We start from the raw sequence: 7,829 nt of genomic DNA, 5'->3' as shown, positions 1-7,829 counted from the left end.
AAAGTCCTAGCTATTTGTCGCAGCAGCTCTGTTTCCATACATTCTGTAATCCTGCCTTCGAAAGGAGCAAATCTAGTTGCATCGACGCGAGTTGAGCCAAATAAATAGTTGGGAAAGTCTTAGACCTGGATTAGATCAATCGCTCGCAATTTTGTCCGTGTTGTTGCATCATTAGGTTAACGGGAGTTTCTTCTGAGGTTTGGACCGTCACTGGGACCTTGTTACAGTTATAGGCGGTTTGCATATATATTTGTATCTTACCCAAGGGTGGATAGAGTGCTCCTGATATCTCTCACAAATCTTTCGAATTGATACGAGGCTACGTTTGCTCGGGTTCATGACATTCTGAATTCTACTGTGAAAGTAATCATTTCCGTTATAGTCCCATTGAACGGAATAAAAATAGATGGAAACGATCTAAAATGGTGTGCAAGTCATGTCTATGCGTGATAAATATACACATGAAAACACATACACGCAGACGCACGAAACTTGTAGTATTTTCGTAATATACAGATTTAAAATAATAAAAACGAAAAATACATTTTCTACTGATTTGTCCCTGTAAACACGAAAATGTATGCCCATCACAATAGATGTCCACATTTCAAAAGGAACTCCTGTTCACCTATCATCGAAACAATCCTGACAAAAATTGTGAAAGTTTATCGCTTTTTACCAGCTGTAAAAAATCGTACACAATTTGCAAAAAATGTGTATTTATAAAAAACAAAGTGATATCATTGGTTATGCATAATCTGTTATTCCTCCCAACAGTCCGCAAAATACATATTAACAGTCTCATTAAAGATCAAACGTCTCACATCATTTCCCACTTGTCCCGGTGAAAATTTTGAGAATGAAGGTGTTTTTTTCGTTGCTTCAGTAATATTTATGTGCTCCATTTCAATAACAAAATGTAAGTGTATGCAGGCATGTGCGGACTGTTCATACACCGACGTTTATCACTCCGTCTGACGCCGCTGTTTCTCTTTGCCGTGTTTTATGAATGACCGTTGTCTGTTTAACTTGGACGAATAAACTCTTTTAACGAAGAAATACACGAAAAGAGTTTTGCTGGGGCGTTTTCAAGGTTTTATTTGGAGAGAATGGATTTAGTAGAGTGAGAGAGTAACATTATCAGCTAATTATTTAATTCTTAAACTTAAATTTCGACTTCACCAAATGGAAAAAGAGCACGGACAGAGTGTGAGGTACCATTCGCCGAGATTATCAGTTTTCTACATCATTGGCTGGTGCTCGTTCGCACGGCCTCTACGGAGAGGATTGATCTGAAAACCGCAGTTTTCTCTCAATCTGAAAAAAGTAACGTCATTCGTCATTGTTCGACTATGTTTTGTCTACTGTTTGATCTCTGTTCCCTGCCTCAACTCTACGTCACCCGTGTTTCATTCATTACTGAGAATTATTTAGTTTTATAGATGTAGATTATCATGTACTCAGCGTGACCCCTGTAAATTCATACTAGCTAAATTAATCGCTGATGACGTTAGGGTTTTTAAAATGTAATATATAGCGATGATCATGATAACAGTGCCATGCAATATCTTTTTAATTCTAAGTAAATATATATTAAAAACAGCCAACTAGCTTATTTTAAGTGATCTTTTCGGCATATTTGTTTATTAATTTCTGATTATAACGTCTTTATTTTACATGATTTTCGACGGTAAATAGCTCATTGTATAGTAGAAAAATTGAATAAAAAGATACATATTGTGAGGGCGACTCTGTGCGTGTTTGTGATCGTGCGCACACAAACGTACCAACACAGAAAAGCGTTCTTTTCATCTCTAATTTTTCTAGTATGTCTTTGGCAATTATTTAATACGAGTGAAAAGAAATTACGGACTTATATATAACAGAAATCTCATTCCATCAGAGATTTGCAGCCGTGAAAAACACTAAACGGAACGATGTCGAAGAAAAAGTTAAAAAAAAACCCCACTTTAAATATCTCTACTTGAAAAAGGTTTCTTTGAAAACTGAAAATTTATAATTAAATAAACAATATGCTTAATTAAAAAACGCATTTGTTCGGCTTTATTTTTCATGTTTAGAAATATTAATTAAAATAGATATCATTCAAACGAAAAAAAAATGTACGTTGAAATATAGAGTGTTAATATTTCGTTTTATTTTTTGTTACATGCACACGCAAAAGAAAAACCAGACACTGTGCATGTATCTACGCTATTCGCAACAAATAAGGAAAAATAAGGTGAATTATAATCGTTAAATGATTTCAATATATATAATTACGTACGTTACGCTGTCGTTGTCGCTGACTAAGCAATCGACAATGCCTTATCGGGCAAAAAGTTCACGGAGGAAAGAGATAGTGACCCCTGTGGTGGGTCTCTTGCACCTGAGTACTTCTGGCCATTTTGAATAGCTATCTACTACAATCAAGTAGTAGACATCCTCCACTGGTTATGCGAAATCCACATGTATTTTCGACCAAAGTTGGTCTGTCTTTGGCCATGGTTTGTAGGTGATTGGTGGTGCTTTAGCTGCTAGAAAACAACCCTTGAAAGATTCCACCAAATTTGAGAAGTTTAAATCCATATTTGGCCAGTATACATAACTCTGCATCAGGCTTTTCATCCTATTCTTTCCTGGATGACCTGTGTGAAAATCTCTTAGTATTCGTTTCTGTAAAGTCTTGAGTATAACCCCCCTTTCACTATATAATAGTACATTGTCACACAAGGAGACAATTTCCGCTATCTGTCGATGTTTTTCCATGATCTTCTGTTTTGTGGAGCAAATGAATTCGTCTTCTTGGGTTTCGCATTTTATTTCATGTAGAGTAACTGGTAGTTCTTTAATCACGTTAAGCATCAGATTCTTTACCTCGCTGTTTTTTTTAAAGAAGCGATCACAGTGTCTTCTAGTGGTTCCCTTTGACTTGGAATTAACCTCGACAATCCGTCAGCATGACCAATTTTTTGTGAGGAGAGGTATTCTAAATTAAAGTTATAGTTAAGTAAGATCGTACCCCATCTCAGCAATCTGTTTGCTATATACACAGGCAGTCCTTTCTTCGATCCGAAGATAGTTAGGAGCGGTTTATGGTCAGTTTGCAAATTAAAAAATCTTCCATGCAAATAACGATGGTACTTTGTTACTGCGAATATTATTGCGGCGAGGGCTTCCTTCTCGATCTGCGAGTAATGTTTTTCGAAGGTAATAACGTGCATGACGCATGTGCCACTGGTTTCTTGCTTCCATCCGGCATTCTGTGTAGTATGCAAGCGCCTATGCCATGAGAGCTTGCATCGCTGGTAACTATGATACCTAATTCTGGATTGTAATGTGTAAGAGATAGGTCGGACGTGAGTGCAGTTTTCATTTTGTTGAATACCTCCTGGCACTCAGAACCCCATTCCCAAGTACTGTATTTCTACAAAAGTTTGTTAAGTGGGGCCCGAAGATTATGCATGTTGGGAATAAATGACTGGTAATAGTTGGCCAGTCCTAGAAAGCTTTGTAGTTCGGTGACGTTCTTGGGAGTTGGCATGCTCTTTATTGCAGTTGTCCTGTCAGGATCTGGTCTCCTTCCCTCTTTGTCAATTAAGTATCCTAGGTATTCATTTTCTTCTAAGAAAAATTCGCACTTCCTTCCTTGACTTTGAAACCGAACTCCTGTATCCGTGAAAATACTTTTTGTATGTGCGACCTTAACCCCAAATACTAGTCTCTCATATTTGTATAAACCTCTGTGGGTGTTTATGCAAAGTAGCTTTGAGCTATTTTCCTCAACCAGAATCTGAAGATAAGCCTCACTGAGATCGACCTTAGAGAAGACCTTTCCTCCGTTCAGTTTCGCGAAAATTTCTTTGGGACTAAGCAGTGGGTAATGGTAGTCTTTCAAAACGGCGTTTAGCCTAGTTGAAAAATCAGCGCAACCGCGGATTTCTTTCGATTTCTTTATGACGTACACGGTAGGAACTGACCATTGGCTGAATTCCACTTTTGATAAGATGCCGGTCTTGACTAGTCTGTCAAGTTCCTCGTTAATTTTCTCTAGCGAAGCGAATGGGATGTTCCTTCTTTTCCTAAAAACTGGTTCTGCATTGGATTTCAGTTCAAATTTGGCTGTTGCTTTCCTACATTTACCCAGGCCCGCTGTAAAAATTTCAGGAAAAAGCTTTTTTGGATCAGCTTTAAGTTCTTGTTTTTCTGGAGAAAACGATTCTACTTTTTGGCAAAAAGTGTTGATCGGTACATCCCACAGATTAAATTCCTGAAACCAGTCGGTCCCAAATAAATTTTCTGTGTTCTTGAGCACAAATAATTTCAGTTTTTTTGTTGTACCATTAAAAGTTACATTTGTAGTTAGTTCTCCTTCAAAATTTATTTTTCTCCAGTTACCGCTTTTATTGACTTGCCAGTTTTATGCATAGTCGGCCTATTTACATTTCTCCACGTCTGGAAATTTATTACTGATAAGTCCGACTTTGAGTCTAATTGCAATTTAACTTCCTTGTCTAAAATTCTTACTAAGACGTATTTTCGACTGTTATTTTCGTCTTTCTTGTTCATCCTCGTCCGTTGAACCCGAATTTTACTTTTCCTCTGCCGTTTGTAGTGTGATCTTTTGTGTCCTAATTTTTTTGCAATTAAAACATTCTTAGGGGCAATCTTTTGACCAATGCAGCAAAAACAAGGGGTTGAAAGCTTCTTGTTACCTTGTTTTTCGTGCTTTTGTTTTTTTGGAGAGTACCCCTTAGTTCTTCTCTGTATGCTTTTTATGTGTGCAATACCAGCTTCTTCGATGTTCTTTGAGTCCTTCTTGATACTAATGATCCTTTGGCAATCTTCCGACAGATTTTGTACAGTTAAGCCTGGTTCACTTTCCAGTTTTGACAAAACTCTTCGATGCATCTCAGAGTCTCTTATCGAAGTTAAACCCTGGACAAATATGAGGCACTTGAAATCATCGGCACTCAATTCTGACAATTTGTAATTGTCACAACGTTTGTTAACAATTGAAGCGAAAGTCAAGTAGTTCACACCGTCTTTTTTCGTAAGTTTCAAGCATTTCCACCGTCTGTGGAACAACGACGTCTTCGATCTAAATAGTTCAGTTTGCCGTTTAACGGTTTCCGTAAACGTCAGATTGCTAGTCTTTTGTGGCAAATTATAGTCGACGAATTTGTTGTGTTCCGTAGCCCCTAATTTGCTTAGTAGCAAACGGATTTTTTTTGGTCTGCTCAATTTCCACAGTCGATATTGTACAGATCTTCATACCGTCTGAAATACGTTTCAAACGTTTGATTTTCTTCAGGACAGTAGATGAAATTATTTATTGTACTTAGTACCGCACTCTGGGGAAATACTGTATCGTTATCTGTAGCTTGATTCTTATTACTTAAAACTTGGAGAAACTTCAGTTCTCTTTATGTTCTGTTTGCAATGCAAAAAATCTGTCATCAGCTCTCTTTTGCATTTGGATCATTCTTTCTTCTGCCTGCTGTAGTCTATCGTCAGCTCTTCTTTGCTGGTCCATTTGAAATTTAATTAGACGTGTTATCGTCTCTTTCACATTTTCCATTGTGTCTCTATTATTTTAAGGGAATTTGTAACTTAACGGAAGTCACAGCAAGTAAAAACTTTTATAATTTATGGACTGGTATATTCTTCAGTAGCTGTAGCAGAAGTACAAAAATTATAGATTAATTTTGCATACACTTATTTTCTCGTTGCAAAAATAAATGGGAGGAAGAAGAAATAAAGAACCCCCCCTTTTTTAAAATCATCAAAAACAAAAAAATGGCTTCCCAGCACATAGAAAGAATATTTGCTTTTTTATCACACTCTTTTTCTTTTTTCTTCTCGGTACAGTTCAAACAAACAACTAGTCGGTCAACAATAACCACTTTGTCATAAAACAAGAATTCATTTTCCAAAGTTTCAGTAACAGAAAAACAAAAATCTTCCAGCATAAAGTCCATGTGTAATTTGCATAAACAATTGGGTCGACCCGTTCTACGGCAAATTAAAACAAGATTACTTTTTTCCTTTCTTTTTTAGCAAGCACGAAAAAAGAAATTGTACATACAATTTCTTTGAGTAGATAAATTTAAGTGTTGTAGACTTTTTTTATACTGCCATTTTCCGTCGTTGAACTTTTTCACGTTTTGCATTGTAACGTACGTTTGAAAGTTGAGGTTTTGCGCGTGAGTTCTTAAAAAAAAAATTTTTTTTACAACCTTGTCGCCATTGTAGTGGAGTCGGAAAAGGTGAAACTAGGAATATGACGACTGGGTGAGAATAAGAACATTTATATCAAGCAAGGGTTAGTCGTACAGAAAAGGTTAGTAAGTCCGTGGGGAGTCGTCTCTGTACGACATCCGGGATAGCTCTCATTGAGCTCATCTTAGCGGTTATAAAGGTGTGTATGTCCCCATAACATTAAGCTACAGAAACAAGAAATTTGCAAATTTTAAGCAGAGCCCTCCTTCCGACGGACAAACTCCATGGGAACGGAGGAGTATATTTGTCGGCTCTCCTCGAACTTGGAGCACGGAACTTGTACATATGTACACCGTCAAAATAAAGTCCATTTATTATATTTTATTGGTCATCTTCTTTAAACATTAACTAAAAGAAACAGATGTTAGTAATTGAGAATATGGCATATTTTTAGATGAACGAGAGAAATTTATATAAGGAAAATCATCTTAAGAGAAAGTCAGTAGTAAGTAGATTAGTTTAAAGGCAGGCCAAGTTCATATGTAGCTTGTAAATATTCGCATGTCTATGTGTGTTGCAATGGTATAAGTCTACGTGCATACACAAGTGCCTCCTTTGATAAGTGGTGACTCCTTTGTAAAAAAAAAAAATAAATAATACATAAAAATTACGACTTGTCGCCATGCTGGATATTAAAGTCTTTTTAACAACACTGACGCTTGTGACTCGCGCAAAGTCTTCGGACCCAGATAGAAGTTTTGAGTAACTTTCTTGTATCCAAAAAGAGGAAAGATAATTGTGAGAAGTCCATTTTATAAACTATCAAAATCTAAGAAATTTTTTGCTCTAATCAGCGCCTAGCTTAGAATTCAAGCAAATATTTCAAACATCGTTATTGCTATTTGTAGTACGATTGCTGCAAAAACATCTGTTTTAACAGAATCAAGTCCATCGTATTGTTCGAATTTTACACTATTTCTCTTTTAATTGAACTTAAAAAAATGGCATAATTAAAATAGCTCGACTTTCCGCCTGGTATGTTGCATATCACAGATCGCGCAAAACTAATTATGTGCATTACCTGAGATGTTACGCCTTCGCTGACCCTGCTGTTACAGACACGGGTTATCGTCGCCTCAGGGGGCGTTGGTGTCTGTTACAGCAGGGACAGCGTTCGAATCGTCTCTATCCTTATGAATGAATAATAAACACGCACGTTCTTTTACAGAGTTTAAGGATAAAAATTGATAACAATTATGTGACATTAATATAAAGTCGATGTAATATATATATATATATATATATATATATATATATATATATATATATATATATAGAGAGAGAGAGAGAGAGAGAGAGAGAGAGAAAGAGAGAGAGAGAGAGTTGTAAGATTACATCCAAGTGGATTCTGTCATGGATCGTCTTAAAAGTAGTCAAACGCAGTTCATGTCATTAATGGCTGCTTTTATTCTCATATTGCTAATTTTTCGGTTAATAACCATTCCCGTTTTATTCTTAAGTGGCAGTGACCTCGAAAGTAAGTGTGGCAGTAAAATTTATATACATTGATTAGAGCTCTCAACAAAGCAGGTTCAATTTCACAAATA

Source organism: Euprymna scolopes, chromosome 12 (assembly GCF_053919585.1).
Source record: "Euprymna scolopes isolate OS-2025 chromosome 12, ASM5391958v1, whole genome shotgun sequence".
Lineage (NCBI taxonomy): Eukaryota > Metazoa > Mollusca > Cephalopoda > Sepiida > Sepiolidae > Euprymna > Euprymna scolopes.
Note: the sequence above shows the minus strand (reverse complement) of the source record.